Here is a 26,485-nt window from a genome sequence, read left to right on the forward strand (position 1 = left end):
TTATACTGTCCAGGTAATTCTAAAAATACCTTTATACTGTCCTGGTAATTTTAAAATACATTTATGCTGTCCAGGTAATTTTAAAATACATTTATACTGTCCAGGTAATTCTAAAATACCTTTATACTGTCCTGGTAATTTTAAAATACCTTTATGCTGTCCAGGTAATTTTAAAATACCTTTTGGCTGTCCCGGTAGTTTTAAAATACATTTATACTGTCCAGGTAATTTTAAAATACCTTTATACTGTCCAGGTAATTCTAAAATACATTTATACTGTCCAGGTAGTTTTAAAATACATTTATACTGTCCAGGTAATTTTAAAATACCTTTATGCTGTCCAGGTAATTCTAAAATACCTTTATGCTGTCCAGGTAATTTTAAAATACCTTTATGCTGTCCAGGTAATTTTAAAATACCTTTATGCTGTCCAGGTAATTTTAAGTGCTGTCCAGATAATTTTAAAATACCTTTAGGCTGTCCAGGTAATTTTAAAATACATTTATGCTGCCCAGGTAATTTTAAATTATTTTTATGCTGTCCAGGTAATTTTAAAACACCTTTATGCTGTCCAGGTAATTTTAAAACACCTTTATGCTGTCCAGGTAATTTTAAAACACCTCATGTCTGTTGTACAAGGTAAAATAGTGACGGCCATTAAAGACACCAGCATGGCGGATCAATGACGTCGCGTGCTAGAGGTCGCTTCAGGAGGATGGAGCAAAGTCAACATATTACTAGACAAAAAATATCAGGGCAAAGTCTTAATGAGCCACGCGATGGTAAGGGGGGGTGTGGGGTGGGGGGGGGGTGGGGAGGGGGGGGGGTCAGTGTCTGACGGCTATCACACAGGAAATCAGTAGAGGTCTGCGATATACAGGTGTTTGAATATATAGAGGTTGTTAAGGGGGGGGGGCATATTGGGGGGACCATATTTACACCGGCTGTTGCGATGCAGACGTAACATAATGAAGGGCTACATAAGTGACCGTTAGTTGTGGTATTGCATCAGCACGATGCAGGCCTTCACTTTTGTGTTGTTAAAATATGAAGGTTTTGCTAATGCAATCAGGCTAACAATTATTATTATTAATGATTAATAATTATTTCAAAACGTGTAAAAACTATCGTATGTAAAATTAGAACAGAAATTAGCAAATTAAAAATGTCGGAGCAAAAAGTTGTATGACGTCAAGCTAGTTCAGACGTGTGTCCGCACATAACGTGACGTTCACGCATAACGTGATGTTCACGCATGCCATGTGTGACGTCCACGACACGAGGCGTGCGGTCATGCTACAGCTGTGACCCCTCACACCTACATCCCCCCTCCCCGAGCATTCAAGCAACTCTATGACTAAACTAGACCATTTCAAAAGAGAAGGGTTGGGGGGGGGGGGGTCGGGGACCACAGATACGCCTTTTTTGCGACATGTCCAGACTCATTTGCGCCTTTGATGGTTAAATACGGTGGTACCGCCTGGATTAGTCACGAAATATCGTTGACAGAAAAACGTTTGACCAGATAACTCGGGAGGTGGGGGAGGGGGGAGGATCGTTCACTTGCTGTGTAAGGGTGGGGAGGGCACAGTACATTCGTAGTGAAGGTTACTGAGCTAAACAACGTTCTGCGCATGTGCACCTACGGCAACCCCTGACCTGGTTAACTAACCAGGAGTCATGGAAAGGTAACATTGCTGGGTGGTGGGGGAGGTGGGGCATTTATTGCCCGTCACGCTTGGTTGGTTACCTCCAACGTTTAATACGCTGAGGGTTGGGGGAGGGGGGGGGGGGGGTAGAGATCATGCACTTACATGATTTTGTATGGGCTCAAGCAGGTATTTGTAGGTGTTTGGGGAGGCGTGGGTGGCGGGGTAGGGGTGTTTAGTATGTGAGGAGAGGGGTTGGTCGTGAACTAGGATTCCTGAGTTTCTGCGGGATAGGGGTTTTTAACACGTAACTTATGTGTTATTTATCACTCAATAATTATGTGGTGTGTTTTATCACTCAATAATTATGTGATGTGTTTTTACTTAATTGTGTGATGTGTTTTACCACTCAATAATTATGGGATGTGTTTTACCACTCAATAATGTGATGTGTTTTAGCACTCAATAATAATGTGATGTGTTTTAGCACTCAATAATTATGTGATGTGTTTTACCACTCAATAATTATGTGATGTGTTTTACCACTCAATAATTATGTGGTGTGTTTTTACTCAATTTTGTGATGTGTTTTACGACTCAATAATTATGTGGTGTGTTTTTACTCAATTATGTGAAGTGTTTTACCACTCAATAATTATATGGTGTGTTTTATCACTCAATATTTATGTGATGTGTTTAATCACTCAATAATTATGAGATGTGTTTTACCACTCAATAATTATGTTTTACCACTCAATAATTATGTTTTACCATTCTATACTTACGTGTTTTACCATACAATAATTAATTAATTAGTTTTGTCACACAAGTATGTAATGTGTGGTGTGTCACTCGGATATACTTGCAAGGCTAGGGCTAGACACTGACTCAGGATAAAATAATTGAACACACGTCTGCTAGAAAAAATTTTGAGGCTGATTTAGCAAAACACGTGAACACGGGAGATTAGCTGGCGGCTGTTCACGCGCTGGCTCTACAACAACGGTCGTTGTCGGCTGCTAAATCAATTATAAATATACAATTAAAACTTGTCATAAATATACAATTAAAACTTGTCATAAATATACAATTAAAACTTGTCATAAATATACAATTAAAACTTGTCATAAATATACAATTAAAACTTGTCATAAATAAACAATTAAAACTTGTCATAAATAAACAATTAAAACTTGTCATAAATATACAATTAAAACTTGTCATAAATATACAATTAAAACTTGTCACAAGTATACAATGTGTAAAGCGTGTCATACAATTCAAGAAGAATTATGTTTCTACTGTAGAAATAACAAGACACTATTTAAACATATGACGATAGAACTACTACTACGGCCTTGGTCATTATCTTAACGCCATGATGAGTTAAAGGACGCTCAAGATTCCATCAAATAAATGACGGTCCCACGGCTAAAACACGCATCTCATTCCGTTAACGTCAGATAATTTAAAACTGGCATCCTATTTGTATTGAAATTCATGTATAAATTATATTTAAATATCACGTAATTATAAATTATATAAACATGTATGTATGAATGTAAGAAAGGCGAGAATTATGTAAGTATGTAAGAAAGGCGAGAATTATGTAAGTATGTAAGAAAGGCGAGAATTATGTAAGTATGTATGTAAGCAAGGCGATTGACGTATTTGCTCACACAAGATTCTTGGTATACAACCTCAAGTTACGCAACTAAAATATGTGTCGCTTTAGGTACTCACCAACATGCAAATCATGATTAGATCTAAAACCTAACCCTAGACGATATAAGCCAACGATCAGAAGGATTGGGTAGCCTCCCCCCCCCACACACACACAATGGTGTACGTCGTGTATATCCACATAGACAAATCAACTAATTGTGACGTTGAACGTGTATGTTAGAAATGACGTGCATTGTGCGACGTTTCATAAAATACAATCGTTGATTGAAAGGGGGGGAGGGGTATGATAACATGTATGGGGGGGGGGGGGGGGTAGTACCATATCACCAGTCTATAAATAGATTGTAGTGTAAGTCTATGATGTGGCTGTGTGGTGACCATACAACCACACGGGGCCCGAGTGGTTTACAAATGGCGGATATAATTGCTTCCGCTAATGATAATGGCTAATGATGTCTATAAAACAAACGGACGAGTATTTCTGTCAACACAGAGTACCGATACATTTTTAAAAATTGTATTTCAGGGCGTGGTTTGGTTTCGGGGCGTGGTTTGGTTTCGGGGCGTGGTTTAAAGACGTTCTGTAGTTTTTGACGCAACTTTTAGAAAACGTTTACATTTGGAGAAAAAAAATTGTTATGTAAATTTAATAAAATATTTATTTTTAATATTAGATTAAATATAGTGCCTAAATTCTTGTGTGATATAGATCTATTCCGTTTTTTTTTAATCAATTCGAGACAATCTTTCCGTTGTATTTAAGGAAATAAGTTGCCCGTTTAAATTAATGGTTGAAATTAATCAACTTATATTTGATACATACGCTCCGATGTGCAGTTGTAAATTGAAAATTATTTCAATTAAATTATTAAATTCCTGCAATCTGCAATATTAGCGACAATGACATCGTTAATTAATTAAAGCTAATTAAATCACTTACCTAACACCTCACAATCTTATATGAAACTCGTGTTGTGTCGCCATCCTTAACCAAAAGCCGAAAGTGGCCAAAGCCAAACTTAAAATAAAAAACTAAAAAACACAAGTTATAAGAAACTAAAAAGCGCCAGCTAGCCGCTACATGGTCCAGTCGCTGACTGCACACAAGCTCGCCGCAAACAACAACACTGGAAAAACGCTCCGGCGCAATACGGTATCCCCTCGGCCACGACCGGATCTCCTTCGCCTCACTGACACAACACGGTGAAAAGCGAGAAGGAAAAAAAGAAAAAAAAATCTATCGCGATTCTCCCCCCCCCCCCTCTCCCCCTACCAACGCACCTCCCCCTTATTTTTTCTCTCACTGCTAGTAGTTATAATAAAAAAAATAGTACTATCAGTGGTAGGTGGCTGGACTCGGCGCTGCTACCCGCGCAGTCCCTCGCTCGCTCGCCTCGTTGTACGAGCGTGGTGACGAGCTGACCTGCGACCCGAGGGTTCAACATTAAGCAAATAAAATTAAGGAGAAATTAAAACAGATGTTGGCTGTACAAAGGTGTTTGATAACGACCTACTGGCTGTTGTGTCGACTGCTACAGATATGAAGACCTACCGGGGTCATGAACTTTGAATAATAAAACTTTAGGGGCGCAGAATTGGGCAACAGACAAAAATATGGGGGTGGGGGGGGGGGGGGGGGGGGGGACAGCACAAGAGGTGCAATATTTTTTAAAAGTGTTGGTAAATTAAAACAAAGTTTTCTTTCTCAAAAATACTCCAAGTAGGGACATTTTTTTCTTGGTTCTGAACAATCAATTAAATTAAATCAATTAAATGCACACAAAAGATGAAAATATTCTTAACACAATATCGTAGATTGTGACACCGAAAATTGTCGGTGGTATAAATAAGCTCGATCTTGAAACTAAAGATACATTATTCAAAATAAACAAGTGGATACGAGGCGTGCTATATTTAGCCCAACAAAAAAATCTGGACATACCTACACCAACAGCAAGCCATTCTTTTAATCTAAGGTGACCTACATCTAGCTCGGACCCTGGGCAAACAGGCAGACAGCCTGGACCCCAGCAAACAAACTTTACCTGGACCGTTTACCTGGACCGTTTAGGTGTATGGCAATAGACACATAGACACCGGTCATAGTACATGACCCGTGAACCTTACCCCCCCCCCCCCACACACACACAGGACGATTCACACATTTATTCAAACTTGTTAGCCACCCTCACCCCGCCCACATGTGAAACATTTTGTAGAAATAATTGACAGTGGATGAAGTGTGTACGTTTAACCAAATCGTGACATACGATACTCAATATTCGAATATGTGGGTACGACTAATCAATAAGTCATTTCTCGTCATCACGTGACTCAAACGTGTAGTAAACAAATTATAAAAACAATCTAATAAGTAAACAAATTATAAAAACACTAATTAGTAAACAAATTATAAAAACACTCTAATAAGTAAACAAATTATAAAAACACTAATTAGTAAACACAATATAAAAACACTCTAATAAGTAAACAATTATAAAAACAATTAGTAAACAAATTATAAAAACACTAATAAGTAAACAATTATAAAAACATTAATAAGTAAACAAATTATAAAAACACTAATTAGTAAACAAATTATAAAAACACTCTAATAAGTATCATTCTAGAGACGAACCCTAAACTTTAACCTATCGGCTTAACGTCATTATTCCGCTTTGGTTTCACAAATTGAAAGGCTATTAGAAAATACCCCCCCCCCCCCCCAAGCATGTCATGACATACCAGCGTGCACAACATGTTGTATCTGTACAAAATACAAACTTACACAACAAATGCACAACAAAAATATACAACAAAGTAGCGCACTCTGAAAACACCACAACACACAAATACAACACACCAACAACACAAAAATAACAAAATAATACAACACAACACACAAAAACCAGCCGCGCACGCAAATGTTACCACAACTCCAAAACATACGCAACACGCTAACATACAGCCGTGTACACAACAACATAAACACATACAACACGCACACATCAACACATCCACCCACAGCATCAGAACACGACCAACGAACCAATCAGATCAGTTGTACCATGAACGTAACCAATGAACATCGCTGTACCATCACTAGAACTGTAGCTATGCAGACCACAGTGTTCCTTTAATTATTGATTTTTAACACCGCTTGGTAAATAAATAATATTAAAAGCAGCAGCCGTAGATTAGGGGGGTGGGGTGGGATGGAGGGGTGGGCAATGCTTTTATTGTAATTTATAAAAGGCGGAGCAGAGAAGTTCAGTCCTGGAAATTTTAATAGGAAACTGGCAAATATTCTTTAACAGCAAAACCATTTTTAAAATAAAGGGGAAATGAACGGTTTTTTAGTGTGTTGATTTACAGAAAGCTTTAGATCGAAAATATATTTAAAATATCCCACCCTTCATGGTGCAACCCATTATTTTAACGAAAATGTGCAACATATTTGTATAACACATTCCCCAGTCTATGTATGGTGACACATTCTCCAGTCTATGTATGATGGTGACACATTCACCAGTTTCATTCAGATTCTGACATTTAAAAATGTAACTCGCTACCCCACCCACCCCACCCCCAATAATTTTGCCGTCACATATCGTTACACCCAAAGACCAGCGATAGGATGGGCCCCTCGTCCTACTCGGTATAATAAATAAATGGCATGTTCATTATTCCACAGCCCCCCCCCCCCCCTCCACTTTCATTACATTTGTATTTGCTCTAATGAGCAATTATAGAAGCAGGTCGGCCGTCTTTTGTAACCCCCCCCCACCCGCCCCTCACTTCAAACAATGTTATACCATTAGAGATTTTGTCCTCTTTTTGTTTTCTAAAAAAGTACTCACTCCGACCTCACCCCCCCCCCCAAATACACCCCCACCCCCCCCCCAACATACACCCCCACCCACCCCCTCCCCACTCTGTCACACCACATTAAAAACTGTGCGTGATAAAATGGCCGAGTGACATGTTGGTTAAAAATGAACAAGTCGTTCCGACCAGCTTTCAGCGGATCTTCACCTACCGCACCCACACACCGCACCACACACCGCACCCACACACCACACCACACCACACCCACACACCGCACCACACCACACCCACACACCACACCCACACACCACACCCACACACCACACCCACACACCACACCCACACACCCACACACCCACACACCGCACCCACACACCACACCACACCACACCCACACCACGCACCCACACCACACACCCACACCGCACCCACACACCACACCCACACACCACACCCACACACCACACCCACACACCCACACACCCACACACCACACCCACACACCACACCCACACACCACACCCACACACCACACCCACACACCACACCCACACACCGCACCCACACACCCACACCACACCACACCACACACCACACATCTACACAACATCATTTCTTCCACCCCAACTCACAGAAATTAAATTTAAAAAAAAGAAGACTTGAGAAAGCTGCGAATAATTTCAAATTTTTCCCTGCCACTACAACACGTCTGCCCCAGCCCAGCCCCCCCCCCCTCCCCCCAGTTACCAATCCATGCATATTATCGATCTGGTACAAAAAAGTCTGCCATAGTCACTAACGGTTCTTTACGGGGAGGAAACAATAGGGTTGGGGAGGGGGGGGGGAGGCTACACGAGATACTTGGGGGGGGGGGGGGGGGGGGGACTACAGGAGATACTTGCCTCTCTTCGAAAATTTAAACTTTTTCCCCGCTCTTTTTTTTTTCTTAAAGCCGTTTGCCTTGGGAGGCAATAGTAGCAGCTAATATTAGATCCAACTAGCGATGTTGGTTTCATATTCCACTGCCAAACTTAATACGTTCATGATTAACTGGTCGATGGCCAGCTACTATTGGTGGGCTAGGGTTAGAGCTACTTTGGTGGGCTAGGGTTAGAGCTACTTTGGTGGGCTAGGGTTAGGGTTAGGGCTACAATTGGTGGGCTAGGGTTAGGGTTAGGGCTACAATTGGTGGGCTAGGGTTAGGGTTAGGGCTACAATTGATGTGCTAGGGCTAGGGTTAGAGCTACTATTGGTGGGCTAGGGTTAGGGTTAGGGTTAGGGCTACAATTGGTGGGCTAGGGTTAGGGTTAGGGTTAGGGCTACAATTGGTGGGCTAGGGTTAGGGTTAGAGCTACAATTGATGTGCTAGGGCTAGGGTTAGAGCTACTATTGGTGGGCTAGGGTTAGGGTTAGAGCTACTTAGGTGGGTTAGGGTTAGAGCTACTTAGGTGGGTTAGGGTTAGAGCTACTTAGGTGGGTTAGGGTTAGAGCTACTTAGGTGGGTTAGGGTTAGAGCTACTTAGGTGGGTTAGGGTTAGGGTTAGTGTTAGAGCTACTATGGGTGGGCTAGGGTTAGGGTTAGAGCTACAATTGGTGGGCTAGGGTTAGGGTTAGGGCTACAATTGGTGGGCTAGGGTTAGGGTTAGGGCTACAATTGATGTGCTAGGGCTAGGGTTAGAGCTACTTTGGTGGGCTAGGGTTAGAGCCACTATTGGTGGGCTAGGGTTAGGGTTAGAGCTACTTTGGTGGGCTAGGGTTAGGGTTAGAGCTACTTTGGTGGGCTAGGGTTAGGGTTAGAGCCACTATTGGTGGGCTAGGGTTGGGGTTAGAGCCACTATTGGTGGGCTAGGGTTGGGGTTAGAGCCACTATTGGTGGGCTAGGGTTGGGGTTAGAGCTACTATTGCTGGGTGTCAGTTAAAGATGGCTACCATACAACAACGAAAAGGTTTTTTAGAATATTTCGTCAAGTCGCTGCTGACGTGTACACATTAGATAGACTGATTAATTATTTTTTATTGGAGATTCTGTATCAAATCAATTGATGGATCAAATTTGTCCATAGTTTATTATTTTCGGCCAATGTGCCAGGTGTAGATGTACTAGTTTTCGGACAATTATGAAAAAAATACTAGAAAAATTTAAACCGCCAAGAAATGTACAAACATGTTTTAAAAATCCATAACTTAATAACAGTTGCAGTTTGTAAAAAATGTGTAAGACTTATAGTTTCTTTCAGACATGTGTCCCCTATGTGTGATGGAGGGGGGTCATATTACAGGATAGACTTTTTATCCAATTCTACGTATTATTTTTAAAATGTTTCTTGTATTACATCGGATGGGACATTCATGCCTATAGCAGGTCCTCTCTTAACGTTACAAAAAAGGGCCATAAGATGACTGGTTTATCTAGTAATCTGCATGGTTTCATTACAACTAATATTCTTCGTGTAGGGGACAATCAACTTTCCTTTAAAATATTTCATAAATCATAATATATCAGACCAACTGTCTTACAATACACAATTAAATCGTCGTCTTAGTTTACCCATCCCAACTTTCTACCACCGACTGCCCTGGTGCCAATTTGTGGGACACCCTTCCTCACAGAATAAAATTAGACCTGTTTAACTGAAAATATTTTTTAAAACCAAACGTTAAAAAATAAGCCATCACCTCTATAATCTGTATACGAGAAAGTAAAAATCAGCTTTTTCGTGATCTTTTGTATTGAGTCATCTCATTTTTTTTTCATTAATCTGTTATAGTATAAATTCCTTTGAAATTTGTGAAAAAAATATATATTACCATTATTTCTTTATTCCATATGTTAATTCTAAGTCTTTAATATTGTATTTAAATGCCTTGGTATTCGTTTTTCTTTAATTACGGCCAATGTGTAATTAGGCCCCGTGCCTGCTGTTGTAGCCGTTTCAAAATAAAGTTTATTATTAAAAGTCACAGCTATAGCCGGTAATATAATGACGGCTGTAAGTGCCACAGCTATAGCTGGTAATATAACGACTACAAGTGATATGTTCTATCACAAATCGCAAATGAGTGGCTACATCATCCGGGATGCTGATGAAGACAAATTGCATGTACTCACCAACAGGACAGGACCGTGCATGCACTTAATGGACAGGATACTCGTAAACATTAAGTGCACATACATGACTCACAAGTTCACGTACAAAATCTTAAATTAGTTCATCCTTAATTACATTGTTTTTAGAGAGGGGGGTGATATTGTGTATACTGTTAATTATTACACGTGTTTTGAAATTAATTTTAGATAGGCCTAACTTTTTTTATTAAATAGGTATAGTTTCCTAGAGATTACATATATAGTTTTCGAAACACAATTCAAAATGTTGTATAGGTCTAGTTTCCCAGATGATATTTTAATAGTGGTATTTAGGTATAGTTTCCTGTCAAGAATTGCACAGAGAATTTTTTTGTTTCTAAAACTATTACGGGTGTATCCAGTCCTATCGGCACGTTTGTTTTTAAAATTTGTTACAAAATTTATAAACCTTTACTGTTACGTAAGGCCATTGTTAATGTAAAATAAAATCCCTATTAATTTCTAACTATTTTGGCGTGTCTTAAAATACCCTAAAACTAATTTTTGATTCGGTTTTTTAAACATTACATTCAGTTAGCCGTACGGACTAAACATTACATTCAGTTAGCCGTACGGACTAAACATTACATTCAGTTAGCCGTACGGACTAAACATTACATTCAGTTAGCCGTACGGACTAAACATTACATTCAGTTAGCCGTACGGACTAAACATTACATTCAGTTAGCCGTACGGACTAAACATTACATTCAGTTAGCCGTACGGACTAAACATTACATTCAGTTAGCCGTACGGACTAAACATTACATTCAGTTAGCCGTACGGACTAAACATTACATTCAGTTAGCCGTACGGACTAAACATTACATTCAGTTAGCCGTACGGACTAAACATTACATTCAGTTAGCCGTACGGACTAAACATTACATTCAGTTAGCCGTACGGACTAAACACGATGACGCCGGCAAGTCAACTGTGTTTACGATCGATACAACTGACCTAGAACGTCCATTTTATAATTGAAACGTCCGTGTAGTCAGGCCAGTGTGTCCAGCCTTAAGTCCCTCACGTGCGTGTGTACAAACGGAGGTACTCACGTCTGGATGCATCGTAGTCATGGGGGGGGGGATAAGGACAGGATATGGGGGGGGGGGGACTGAAAGATATGGTTTCAACAGTTGAATATTAACAAGATTTACTTAAGGGCGGGTTTTGAATTAATTACGTCAAATAAAAACACGGTATAGTCTCGAACTTCATCGCGTCAATTGTAAACTCACCAGAAGTAGACACCATCGAACACATGAATCAATAGTTGGAAGGGTCAGGTTAGCAAGCAGGGGTAGGGGGGCAGATATTATCTGGATAACTTAGCAGATATTTAATTAGACTTACCCAATACCGCCATGGCGGATGCTACACAATGAAGTCACTGCTCTAATGCGATCAAATGCACACACACAATTGTTACACTTGTACACACAAAACGACCCCACTCGCCCCGTATCCAACCCAGAAAGAAACGTATCACTAGAGATCCCAGAGTTGTGTTGATATAAACGCGAGTACTACTCACTCAGCTAAACTTGACATAACACTGACGTAGTACTCACACACTGACCATCGGGGACCAACGGCGGTACGATTATACTTAACCGGATGGGGGGGGAGGGGTCGTGTGACGAGAGTTTGTGCGCCAATGGTTGACAAATGTTATCAGACCTGACGGACCCGGGTACCCCCCCCCCTCCGGCACGGCACGGACGTAACATGGGAGAAATGCACGTGCGCCTCACACATTTAACCGTCCGTCAGCTGGTGTACTGTGTTAGACGAGTGATGGCGAGGTTTGTTGGTGTAGTGTGTTAGACGAGTGATGGCGAGGTTTGCTGGTGTAAACAACTTTTTATTTTACTCCCCCCCCCCCACTCCTCTTCCAATGTTTTAGTTCGGCGTAGCGTCAAGTTATTTATCCAAGTTTGTTAAATCGATGTCACAGCCCATCTACATGGCTGAGAATACATGTAACTAACACAATTCTTGCAGGTAATTATTTGAGGCATAGATGACGATACTCTGATTTAGAAATTTTAGATTTCTACAAAATGTTGACTAGTGCTTTTGGACAATTAATTTGGAACCTCGACAAGTAAGAGATTACCATTAATAAACTACATACGTCAAAATATACATACAACATACTACATCTTTTTTTTGTTATTCTATAAATCAAGCTATATATATATATATATATATAGACTGTTGTTCTGTACGTAAAAACATATAAATAGACGTGTTCTATAGATCAAAATATATAAAGAAATGTTTTCTTGATCAGAATATAAATCAACACGTGCAGTAGTTCGCTGGTGGTAAGGACACACGAATGTTACGTCATTCTGACTTGGTCAATGCAGGACATCAATTGACCAACTGGTGCACCAACCTCCCCCCCCCTCCGCCATGACTGCCTCACGTCTGCTACTGCTGTAAGCGTTAAAAATAGTCGGTGCCGTGCAACGGATGAAAAAATAGTCTTATGGGGGGGGGGGGTGGAGCGGGGGGTTGTTACCCCGGGAAAAATAATCGTTATGAGAAGACTTGGTTTGTTGTGGTTCTTGGGACAAGTTCATGGTTCAAATCTAGTGACAAGTTCATGGTTCTAATGACAAGTTCAGTACGATCACAACATTTCCACATTTTAAAATCAATGGCAGAATGATCAGGCTTAAACCAGTAAATAAAGCTGGACTAGGAAATAAATTGGGAGTGGGGTGTGAGTGGAGGTGTGGGTGGGGGGGGCGGGGAGGGTGATTTAGGTACCTCATGTACAGACGTCAATCTTTCCATAGACACAAATCTTGACATGGACACAAATCTTGACATGGACACAGATCCCGACAACCCCCCCTTCCCCCCCCCCCCTCGCCCCCAACTGTAAGCTGCTGACGAGCATTTATTTATTGTAATGTCCACCCTGAGTGAAATGTTAGAGCCCGCTGTGCCGGCCACTGGTCGGTCAGTGGACTGCGAGTGTAAGGCGATATTATTGCCGCTAACAAAAGAACAACGGAGAATAATGGACATATTTCTTACCCGACATTTTCTGGCTCAGGGGCAGTAACCGAGAACTAAGGGGAGGGAAGCAACGGATCAGTTTTAAAATAAATGGCTAGCATTTGTTAAAAAAAAAAAGAAATAAACCTTTAATCAAAACAAGAAAAAATAGATCGATTAAGCATTTCCGCTTTTAGTTCTTGAGTTTACTTCTAACGTAGCTCCCTTGTGTCTGAAGATTAAAATGTTGGAGGAATATAGAGGTTTCGACAAAAGGCCAGCATCAACCGAAAATCAATGCACAAAATCACAGACTGTTGACATTGATTCTTTAAGTAAAAACACATTATCGAAAGTGAGCCCCCCCCCTTTATTTTTATTAAACACAAAGAAAAATCCACATACAGAACTAGAGCGGAGAGCTACATAACAAATTATGACCCAACAATAATCGAAAATGCAGTCCCAGTTTTTGTGTAGACTTTTTAGGGCGCCGCTCTAGTCCAGGGTTCCCTACCGCCCGCTGGGCGAGGGGCGCCAGTAAACTGAATCCCCTGTACCTGTCAGCCATGAGCATTAATTTTTGTCGCCCGATCATGGACACTGACGGGCCATCTTTCACGCTTGACCACCTGGGCTGGTCAACTAGCTGGGCGGATGGTAACTGGATATAGTGGACAGTGCCACCCGCCACGCCCCTTGTCATGGCCAACAGCGGCGCCAGCAACATCGGTTAGATGACCAACAACGGCCACTCACACCCTTTAGATGGCCAACAGCGGCACCAGCAACATTGGTTAGATGGCCAACAGCGGCCACTCATACTCGTTAGATGGCTAACTGCGGCCACCCTATAATGCCACATATAATTGTTCAAACGCTAGAATCTGTCAACACTGTTCTGGGAAGTCTCAAATAACACGAAAATAAACATTTCACTCGATTGGAACAGGGGTTATTAATTAATTTGTTCAGCTTTATAAACATTACACTCGATTGGAACAGGGGTTATTAATTAATTTGTTCAGCTTTATACTTACAACATGGTGAGACCGATACAATCATACAGTCTGACAAACAGCAACTCTACAATTAATGCACAGCTTTGAACAGCCTGACAAACAGCAAGCCTACAATTAATGCACAGCTTTGAACAGCCTGACAAACAGCAAGCCTTCAATTAATGCACAGCTTTGAACAGCCGTACATGTAGCAAGCCAACAATTAATGCACAGCTTTGAAATCGACGACCCCGACGCCTACCAAACAGTTCAACTACTGTCGAGGTTTTATTCGTTACCCGCTAATTTATGCTCGGCATTAGCAAGAAGACTTGAACTATCAGCCCCACCCCGACCAGCCCCCCTCCCCCCTCCCTCATGTAAAGTACAACAAAAAGGTCCAACAATGAAGCTGTACTCGCACTAGGAGCAACTAATTCACGGGGATTAGTCAAATGTAGGCGAGTTGTACCAGTTGTGTTGAGTGAGGGCGCCAGCTTGTGGACTGAATATCAAACACATCTCAGCTTATCACCTACATACAGCTGTGGGTGCCCGACCCACAGGCCCGGGGGGTCGCCCTACTAACTGGATGTCGGTCTTACTACTCCCCTAGTGTTGAGGTAGGGTGTCTGTGTTATTACTCCCCTAGTGTTGAGGTGGGGGTGTCCTCATTATTTGATTTAAACCACTCAAGGCCACAGCTATACAACCAAAGATTGAAAGACTGCGACATCTGTATGAACACTCACACGACCCACATATATGGTGACACCACCCACATTTCTGGTGACACCACCCACATATCTGGTGACACCACCCACATATCTGGTGACACCACCCACATATCTGGTGACACCACCCACATATGTGGTGACACGACCCACATATATGGTGACCCCACACATATATTTGGTGGTGACACCACCCACATATTTGGTGGTGACACCACCCACATATATGGTGACACCACCTACATATCTGGTGACACCACCCACACATATGGTGACACCACCCACATATATGGTGACACCACCTACATATATGGTGACACCACCTACATATATGGTGACACCACCCACACATATGGTGACACCACCCACATATCTGGTGACACCACCTACATATCTGGTGACACCACCAACACATATGGTGACACCACCCACATCTTGTGACACCACCCACATCTGGTGACACCACCCACATCTGGTGACACCACCTACATATATGGTGACACCACCCACATATCTGGTGACACCACCCACATATCTTGTGACACCACCCACATCTTGTGACACCACCCACATCTGGTGACACCACCTACATATCTGGTGACCCCACCCACATATCTTGTGACACCACCCACATCTGGTGACACCACCTACATATCTGGTGACACCACCCACATATCTTGTGACACCACCCACATATCTGGTGACACCACCCACATATATGGTGACACCACCTACATATATGGTGACACCACCTACATATATGGTGACACCACCCACACATATGGTGACACCACCCACATATCTGGTGACACCACCTACATATCTGGTGACACCACCAACACATATGGTGACACCACCCACATCTTGTGACACCACCCACATCTGGTGACACCACCCACATCTGGTGACACCACCTACATATATGGTGACACCACCCACATATCTGGTGACACCACCCACATATCTTGTGACACCACCCACATCTTGTGACACCACCCACATCTGGTGACACCACCTACATATCTGGTGACCCCACCCACATATCTTGTGACACCACCCACATCTGGTGACACCACCTACATATCTGGTGACACCACCCACATATCTTGTGACACCACCCACATATCTGGTGACACCACCTACATATCTGATAACGTCCTGTTGAACAAACACCACCAAAGCGATGAGGATGGAGAAATCAAAAAGGCGCATGCGTAATTATATGCAGCAAACTGGCGCGCGACGTTTGCAGGCGGGTGCACGTGTGGCCAGCAGCGGGGCTGGGGGGGGGGGGGGCATCAATCAAATCTGCTCGTTCAAATCTTCAGACGTACGACATCCCCCATAGAGTGGGCCACATAAGACCATCGGCTGGTAAATCTGAGACAGCTTGTTGAGACAGCCGCCGGACCTAGCATGTCTTTGTTCGTGCCACGCCCCCGTCAAGGTGTCGCCTAATGTACCTCACCTATGACTTGCAAATTTTGCTAATGTGTCACACCTGTGAGTAGGTTCGATAAATTTTTTTTCTTTCTTTGTTAAACTCATCGGGGGGATTCCATAGTTATGTTGATTTTGTCTGGGTATCATTTCACTAAACGGTCTAGATATAAATCACAACTGTTCGGCTTTTGAATACGTTGAATAAGATTATCGATACGTTTGAAGTTTTAAAACTACTTCATAAAATTATAAAATTATACATTTTTAGCAAATCTTTGATAGACAAGTGTTAAAATTAATTTCTCGTACAATTAAAAAGCGAGGCTTATGTCAACTTACCCTAAAGTTTTGATGCACATTCTCCAAATTAGTTGACTTCAGTGTTTAATTAGACGGGCACAATTAATTAGACCGGAGTAGAACACGACAGCTAAAAATTAGCAAAGTTTTTAATTAGAGATGAGTTGGCCAGTCAATGGATGTCTGCTCACTAGATGAAGTAGAGTATTCCCGCGCTCAGAATGAGACGACCCGTCACAACTTTTCATTAATAAATGCGGATGTCACGTGATTTAGGAGCTTGACAGTCGTAAGTGCAATCTAGTGCTTGTGCGATGCGTCAGTTTCAATGAACGTCCGTGATGCACGGATTATGAGCTTCTCCTCAAGATGTTTCAAAACGAGACGTTTTAAAGATAACATTTTCCTAAAAGTCAAAGATTAAATGTAAAAGAGCGTAACTATTTTAAGAAAACTAACCAGGATCTCAGTGGTCATCGCGAATTCTAGGACAACTTGATGCTCAAACAATACATACGATTGGGTTATTTTAAATGCTAATTAATTGCTCCTTTGATTACTATTGTGTTTTCTTCACGGACCTAAAGCACAATTTAAAATGGCCAATCTTGCGTCGTTGTAGATTTTGATCGCTCGTTATAAAACAAGCAGCATGATTTAAAAAAAAGTTTTTGGCTGACCAGGATTCGGGTCATTAGACAGAGGTCAAAGGGTGCAGACAGCACGTCACACTGACGAGACTGGCAGACGACACATCTACAGATGGTTAGCCGTTAGATGATGTTTAATGAATTCTTTCTTGTGCTGGTCAAATGAATTAGACTTTTAGCTCATAATACGGTTTTAACAGTACTCTAATTCATTTTGATAATCGCCAGCGCAATAAATATTGTCATCTCAAAGACGTGTAATTAAAAGGGGCAGTAGGTTACCTGAAAGAATGTGGTTACTCTGAACCCAAAGTTACGTAACCCAACATTTGAGGAAAACATTGAAGAAAGTTTCAAGTACATAATCGGCTTAGTCATCCATACAAAAAGTTCTTTAAAGAAATGTCAACCAATTTCTCGGGAAATTTCGGTCTCTTTTTCACGACAACAGTAGGTTGTAGAGTCGAGAACCACAAAAACCACATTGATGCAGCCACACCACAACATGTGCCACAAAAACCACATACAGCCACACCGGGACTTGTGACTCAAGGCTAACGACTTACAGACATAGCAAGAAAAAAAAATCGAAACTTAATCAGACGCAATACACATCGCTGCCCACCTTCCCCGCCCCATTAAAATAGTTGTACTGAGGGGCCTTGATATTTTCACCCGCCAAACTTCGTGGTCTGAGTAGGGATATGTCCAGGTCGTATACCGAGGTATTAAACCACTGGTTCGTATGACGAGGTATTAAACCATAGGTTCGTATGACGAGGTATTAAACATATCTGTAATTCGCCAGTAATGTTACACATTTTCTTCTTTGTTCGTATGTGGGATGGTTTTGTGAGGAGGGATGGGAGGGGGGAACCCAAACTTGTAACTGTAAACAATGTGTGAACACAATGGATGTTGTAAACAAAAATGCGTAGAAATATGAGCAACATCCGGAAACTTTTAGGAAACCCCCGAGTGTCGGAGCGAGGGGGATAATGACCTTTTGTGTGCAGACATGTAGTCAGCGGACCATGGCGACAGTTGGGAGGGACATCTACAGGACAGTTGAGGGACATAGAAATTAGTGGCTTGGGTAAATTCAGGTAAATTTCAGCCATTCCTTAGGGGGAAAAAAGCGAAGTAGTGTTACCCTCTCATTTTTCACATAGTACATTTTTGTGTATGAATAATATTTAATATAAATGAAATTAAAATATACAAAATCAAATAAGCGCATGTGTTATCGTGAAAAAAACGTGTACATAAAATAGTATGAATAACATACAAAAAGTAACTATTTCGTCTTGAGGGTCATGGCAACTTTGGTAAAGTGGCAGAGATCACCAATTGGTAATTTAAAGATCAAGTGGTGGTGATGCGAAAATTGCGAGTTGGTGACATGTGGATCACTGTACAATCGATTTGAGAAGAAAACAATAGGCTAAATATATTTATCAAAGTTAAATATTTTATCAAAAATTGGAGCGAGTTGTTGGCTCGATGATAAAGGCCCATTTATGTTAGCATATACTTTCAAGTATTCTAATAGACATTTTTAGCAGTTTAAATTGTCACATGTTATAGTAGTGGTCAGTCATATGTGTTTTATTTAACCCGTATTTTTAATTATCAATCAGTTGATCGTCATGCAGTTATGCTGCTCAGCTGGGTGCTAATTAATGCAAATTTATTGACTGAATATTTAAATTATTAACTCTCACACACACACTCGCTCACACACAGCCCCCACAAACCTCCAGGAAATAACTTGGAATCCCCCCTACTTAGACTCCCACACACGACTTAACATGTAAACAGTTTGAGTTGAAGTGGACAAATCACTTAGAGAAATTAGTCAAAAGTTTTTTCCGTGAAACGTGCACGATGACTAACGACGACTCATCATCTTGTTGAAGAGAGATCCTACACAAACCTGCACACTTGCTAAATTTCCGACACTTCAACCCCCTTTCTTTAACCACAACAATTGAAAACATTTTAATTGCAAACTTGACAGATGTAGAAAACATGAGTCTATTTTTAGCGATAGCCTCGTTTTGAGACAGTCTGAAGGTCACTTGATGTGGTGAGTAATATGAGTAACAATGACGGGCCTTCGTCACCCCCATGGTCTAGCTAGACGATCTTACAAGAACGGGTTCAAGTCTCATTTGAAACGAGCAAGGAAATATTTTAGTCGTACTAAAACTCGTGAACGTAAAGTTCCGATAGATTAAACCATAAATGTTTTGGTCACTTAGAAAACGTTGAGTGCACAACAAAGTCAAGTACTTTTTACTTTATCATCTTACAAGACAGATGAACTCACTATGAGTTGATACAGTCTCAGTTGGTCAAGTCTCGGGTGGTCAAGTCTCGGGTGGTCAAGTCTCGGTCGGTCAAGTCTCGGTCAAGTCTCGGGTGGTCAAGTCTCGGTTGGTCAAGTCTCGGTTGGTCAAGTCTCGGTTGGTCAAGTCTCGGTTGGTCAAGTCTCGGTTGGTCAAGTCTCCGTTGGTCAAGTCTCGGTCAAGTCTCAGTTGGTCAAGTCTCGGTCAAGTCTCGGTTGGTCAAGTCTCGGTTGGTCAAGTCTCAGTTGGTCAAGTCTCGGTTGGTCAAGTCTCGGTTGGTCAAGTCTCGGTTGGTCAAGTCTCGGTCAAGTCTCGGTTGGTCAAGTCTCGGTTGGTCAAGTCTCGGTTGGTCAAGTCTCAGTTGATACATTCGTGTGCTATTTTCGACCAGACAGCCGGGGGTACATCTCTCAAGTTTGAGAACCTAGACAAACGTTCACGAAAATTTGATTGGTTTCTTCTAAGAGCTTTAATTAATCACCAATTCCATTGAAACTCTTCAGGGGGAGCAATTTACAACAGAGACTTTGTGCTTAAGTCTGATCTCACCGGAAGTGATCTCACCGACATGTCACACATGTCATCAACTCCGGAAGGTCAGAGGTCATCATCATGTACATGTTATTCAACAACTTCATTTCCACCCCCCCCCCCCCCCCCCCCCCCCGCATCTTTCCCAGACTGCACGAAAATTTCCTCCGAGATTGAGGTAAAATCTCCATTGTAAATGTTTTCAAGCCATCGACTTAATATCACGGAAGTAGGTCAGGATGGTCAGGTACACTCGACACTGGTCGTGTGTAAGTAGGTCACAGTGGTCAGGTAGAATCAGGCACTGATCGTGTCTAAGTAGGTCACAGTGGTCAGGTAGAATCAGGCACTGTTTGTGCTGGGACTGGCGTTTAAGTCTCCAAGACAAGCGTTGCCATGACAACGCGATCACCTATTCAGCGGCAGTACGCGGAGGTTGTTCAGGTGTTTGCGGGAGGGTAGGGGGAAGGGGCTCGTACAGAGAATAATGGTAGAGGCGGGGAGGGGGGGGCACAATTCTACTACTTCACAAAGCAAGAAGACGCAATGCATGTCGACTTTGTTGCGTCACATTTTAAACGGGGCGAGGTGACATTCGGGCAGATGTGACAAGGTTTCCAGCTCGGTGGGGTGAAGGTCATATGGGGGGGGGGGGGTATGGGGCGGTGCAAAACTGTCACGTTAACATTAGGCTGATCTGTCGTTCATATATCGATATCGTCTTGTTGAAATATCGACACCATCGTATTAAAATATCGATACCATCTGGTTAAAATATCGATACCGTCGGGCTAAAAAATAAAATATCGATACCATGGTGCTAAAAATAAAATATCGATACCGTGGTGTTAAAAATAAAATATCGATACCGTGGTGCTAAAAATAAAATTGACCCCGTGGTGTCTAAAGTTTATCCGCAACTGCGAACAATTCTTCGACAGTTTCTTCGATGATTAAAGTAATCAAAACGACTTAACTAATGACTCACTAATGATCCTTTACGGAATGACTCACTAATGATCCTTTACGGTCTTCTAGACCCGAGAGATTATAGACCGATCAGGTAGTGATGATACAGATACATTTCTGGGAATATTTAAGTTGACTAAATTGTATAAACAGTTAACTGTCTAGTCTTGCTCTTTTTTTATTAGAATGCGATGCGGCATAACAATTAACTACATCTTTTTAGTAACTCTCAGACTGACATAAATTTTGACCATAACAATTGCTGACATAGAATTAGTTTACTATTTAGAAAACGCTTACCTGAGAAAACTTTTGCGAATGTCCATTTTAATGTTGATCTCACACGTCAAAATGTCTGATGTGAATGAAAACAATGCGATCATTCGTCTGATATATCCAACCGTATCCACAGAAAACTTTCCATCGCTGTGTCCGAAACTGACAAAACACCGTCTGCTGACCGGTGATACGTGTAGCGGCCGCTGGTCATGTGACCTTTTGACCCCCCGTGTTACGTCTGCACGTAGATGATTGCAGCGCTACACACAAACACACTCGGCTGAGTCCCGCAACTCTCGCCGCTTATTATCTCGTGATGGTGCATTGGTCGCCACTATTAATTCACAGTAGGGGTCGAGGGGGGGGGGGGGGGCGTTTTGGGTGAATACAACTCACACAAAGTTCACGAGGTATTGGTTAACTGCGCATGTCACAACAAGTATGCAAATGTTGAATGATAAAGAGCGTACAGCTGTAGTGTGTTGGTGTGTAGGGTAGGTTACCTGCCCTGGAAATTTTCTATTGTGTGACGTAAGCAGAAAATATTCCTTTGTTTAATTACTGCTGATACCAATTATATTCCTATTGTTTACTCTAAAAATGTAATTTTTAAAACTAAGGCAGCTGTGTTCTAAAATAAGCATACAATCAACAGTGAAACAAATGGCACAATTGATCCAGAAAAGAAATAACTCCAGCGTTAGAAATGTATCCACTGTATGTATGAATGTGACACGTCTTGATGTGAAATGTCCGAGTGTCCGGCCTCCACGAAGGTCAGTACAAGTGTGCGTGTCGTAAATCCAAGCCGGACTGTGTCGTCATGACGCCGAGTCCAACTTGCGTCGTTGTCAATGGTGGCGGGGCACTGGTCATTCAAACGGACTGGTCAGCCGCTGGACAATGCAGAATTATGCTGGCAAATAGCGTTCAGGGGTCGAGGTGCAAAGGGGGCATTGAAAGGGGGATAATGAGTCGAGGGGGTGGGGGTGGGTGGTTGCGAGGCACCTGGGGGTGGGGGCGTACTGTGGTCACACTCGGGGAGAAAGTGGGTATTGAATAACATTGACGCATGGTGGACCGCGTCTTGTCTCTGCTTGAAGCGACTGGACAATGCAGGCACGAAGTCGGTGGCCTTGTGTGTGGAGGGGAGGGGGGCAGGTGACGGGGGGGGGGGGGAGGACCGGAGACAACTTGACCACATCTTACAAGTGGACGAGAGGCTATTGAAAGTTAATTGGGTCCGAAATTGTAATGGAGGACAGCGGATAAAAATAGATTTCTAGAGGGGATTATTTTTCACGGAGAGACCAAAAGATCACTCAAACAGGTCACTCAAAGCTACGTCATTCATTGGTCATTCTTAGAGAGTAAGTCTAGTCTAGTTCTCGACCAAGTCTATAATAAAACACTTCTGATGAAACACCAGCTAAACAGACACACACACACACACTATATATATATATATATATATATATATATATATATATATATATATATATATATATATATATATATATATATATATATATATATATATATATATACAGGAAGAAAATGATCTTTTAGTGAACCCTTTTAACATAAATAAAGTGCTACCCATAATCTTATGACTGTACAGATTTATTTATGGCCAAAATAAAATACAAAGACCAAATACAACACGCATTGATGTTATTTAAAAGAAGCAATTTCTTTTCCAAGAATGCTTGTAATAGGATCATTTTTTTTACATCCGAGTAATTCAATTCATGGGGTTGTTTACATAAGGGAGGGTAGTGAGGAACGAATAAAAATCGATTTGATTGCCGGTAATTGAAAAAAATAACAATAAAGCACGAAAACTTGATCGTCATTGTACATGAAAACTTGATTGTTAGTGCGAGCGACTGAAACGTGTTTTGCCTCTTGGCATCGTTCCCTTCTCCGTTGTAGTAATCCCCACCCTCCCCCGCCCTCCCATGACACCATCTGTTGGGTCCACCTGAGTCTACGATGTAACCGGGCGATGTAACCACTTGGTAGAGACCAGTAACCACTTTAGTGCTGTCACAGTCAAACCACTAAAGGTGCCACAGTAACCACATTACCCACACTACCACAGTAACCACACGACCACAGTAACCCCACTACCACAGTAACCCCACTACCACAGTAACCCCACTGCTGCAGTACCCACACTACCACAGTAATCCCACTACCACAGTAACCCCACTGATGGTGCCGCAACTTGAAATGGACCAAAATTTTAATCAGGATCAAGGTGGACAACTCTTAAACAAATAAGTAGCTAAGGGGTCACTTGAACAACAATGAGTTCAAACACGGAATTCTCGATCTTTCAGGTGTAAATGTTTTTTTAATTACTCCAACAGAGAAATAAATTAAAGCCACTTAAAAATATTTTCCTACAAGTCTGAGATGTGTGACGTCTAACAAAGGTAGGTCCACACAGTGTGTACCGCAGACGGCAACACGCGGCAGACATTTATGACAGGAGCAGACGATGACCGTCCAGCGTAGCCCGGGGCGTCCTTCTGTGTCATTGGTCGGCTGAATGAGGTGACGTAATGACCGGTCACGGTTCACACGGCCGGCCGGACGAATCCGGTGCAAAAAGAAAATGGTAGAGAGATTAAGCGCTTTCATTTTCGCTTCAATAACAAGCTGACGTCATCAAAACTAGTGCGAAACACCGGCGGGTGGTTTATTTGTCCCAGAGACAATGGACTGGTCCAGGGGACAATGGACTGGTCCAGGGGAAATGACTCGGGTCGGGTCGTGTTTGAGCGCGCAACGGTCAGCCAGACTTGCAGTTTGAGCGGTCAGCAGAGGAGGGCTGAAATCGACACCACTCGCAGGACCCCGCGTCGTGTCGGCCGGCGTGGTGACGTAGATCCCGCCCGCGGGCTATTGTTGCGTAACGCCGCGACATCTAGCGACCGGGTGATGACAGGTGTGTGCAGTCTCCCGTGGGCTCGTTAACTCCCCAAATTGGTGGAGGCTGATTGGACCAGGCTGATTGCTTTTTCTTTGTCAATACGGAGAATAGAAAGCGGTAAAAGTGGGTAGTGTTGAAGGGTGGGTAGGATTTAGGATTATCACCCACTCGATAGATAATCCTTAGGCTCCGACAAGATAAGTATTTTGGCCCTGATGTGTTGTTATAGAGCCGGGTTAAGATTAAAATCACTCGACCCTAGTAGTCGAATACTTTGTGACATTTTAGTTTGACAGTAATTAAATCTATCCACAAATAAGACATCTTAAGAAAATTTTTAAAAATTTGGAGTTTAAATAACATTTAAAATATAAAAAGCGTGAGGTAAAGTACCCATCCGACAGTAAAACGTAAGTAACATTTTACGGTAGGATCTGGTCAGTTGTTTAGTAGGCCTGTACAGTAGCTCAGAATTTGAGTTACCTGTCCATTGTAGGCCTATTCTATAAGATCTAGTCCGTTCTTAGTAGGCCTGTCTAGTAACACAAAATATCTCACAAAAATGTTCACAAAAATATCTCACAAAAATATCTCACAAAAATATCTCACAAAAATATCTCACAAAAATATCTCACAAAAATATCTCACAAAAATATCTCACAAAAATATCTCACAAACATATCTCACACAAATATCTCACAAAAATATCTCACAAAAATATCTCACAAAAATATCTCACAAACATATCTCACAAACATATCTCACAAACATATCTCACACAAATATCTCACACAAATATCTCACACAAATATCTCACACAAATATCTCACACAAATATCTCACACAAATATCTCACACAAATATCTCACACAAATATCTCACACAAATATCTCACACAAATATCTCACACAAATATCTCACACAAATATCTCACACAAATATCTCACACAAATATCTCACACAAATATCTCACACAAATATCTCACACAAATATCTCACACAAATATCTCACACAAATATCTCACACAAATATCTCACACAAATATCTCACACAAATATCTCACACAAATATCTCACACAAATATCTCACACAAATATCTCACACAAATATCTCACAAAAATATCTCACAAAAATATCTCACAAAAATATCTCACAAAAATATCTCACAAAAATATCTCACAAAAATATCTCACAAAAATATCTCACAAAAATATCTCACAAAAATATCTCACAAAAATATCTCACAAAAATATCTCACAAAAATATCTCACAAAAATATCTCACAAAAATATCTCACAAAAATATCTCCAATATTTGGAAAGAAATGTTGAGAATTATAAAAATCTTTGAAGCCATAAATAGGAGTTGCGCAGATGTGCAATTATTTATCAAAAATTCTAAAGGCATAGTGTTTATATAATTATTGGACTTATTTCTTCCAAAATAATTTACCGTGCGTTAATTTCCATACTTCTTTTTGACATTGTTTCTATTGTTAACGTTTTGCGTGGATGTCGCCTTGGATGCCTTTTACCTTGTCGGCGTTTTGTCTTGATCTTATATGCACCTTTAAATATTTATCCATTCCTGTGATGTTTTCATGTGACTTTTCTTCTCAACGGCAAGACTGATCGATTGATTCTCACCCCCCCCCCCCCCGCCCCCAATTATACGAGTACAGTTTTTATATTTAAAACAAAAGAGTTGCCAGTTAGCGTTCAGAGATTTTAAAATCACGGCTTGGTTTAGTCATGGCATTTAAAGTGGTTGTTGGGGTGTTTGGGTGGGGGAAAGGGGTTTTGGGTGGGGGGAAGGGGTGTTTTGGTGAGAGGGGTGTTTTGGTGGGAGGAAGGGGTGTGGGTGGGGGGAAGGGGTGTTTGGGTGGGGGGATGGGGTGTTTTGGTGAGAGGGGTGTTTGGGTGGGAGGAAGGGGTGTGGGTGGGGGGAAGGGGTGTTTGGGTGGGGGGATGGGGTGTT

General features: G+C 41.6%; 1 protein-coding gene across 1 annotated transcript in view; it reads right to left on the minus strand.

The window, feature by feature from the left end:
* LOC131928682 (zinc finger protein 236) overlaps positions 1-21,782 on the minus strand; it is a 39,614-nt gene extending 17,832 nt beyond the window's left edge. The window contains exon 1 of the mRNA XM_059284765.1: positions 21,588-21,782. The gene's annotated coding sequence lies outside the window, so the exon portion shown is untranslated. The remainder of the gene's footprint in view (positions 1-21,587) is intronic.
* Between the last annotated feature and the right edge of the window lie 4,703 nt (positions 21,783-26,485).

The sequence above is a fragment of the Physella acuta genome, unplaced genomic scaffold (assembly GCF_028476545.2).
Source record: "Physella acuta isolate Inbredline_101_S28 unplaced genomic scaffold, ASM2847654v3 ptg001531l, whole genome shotgun sequence".
NCBI classification, from domain to species: Eukaryota; Metazoa; Mollusca; class Gastropoda; family Physidae; genus Physella; species Physella acuta.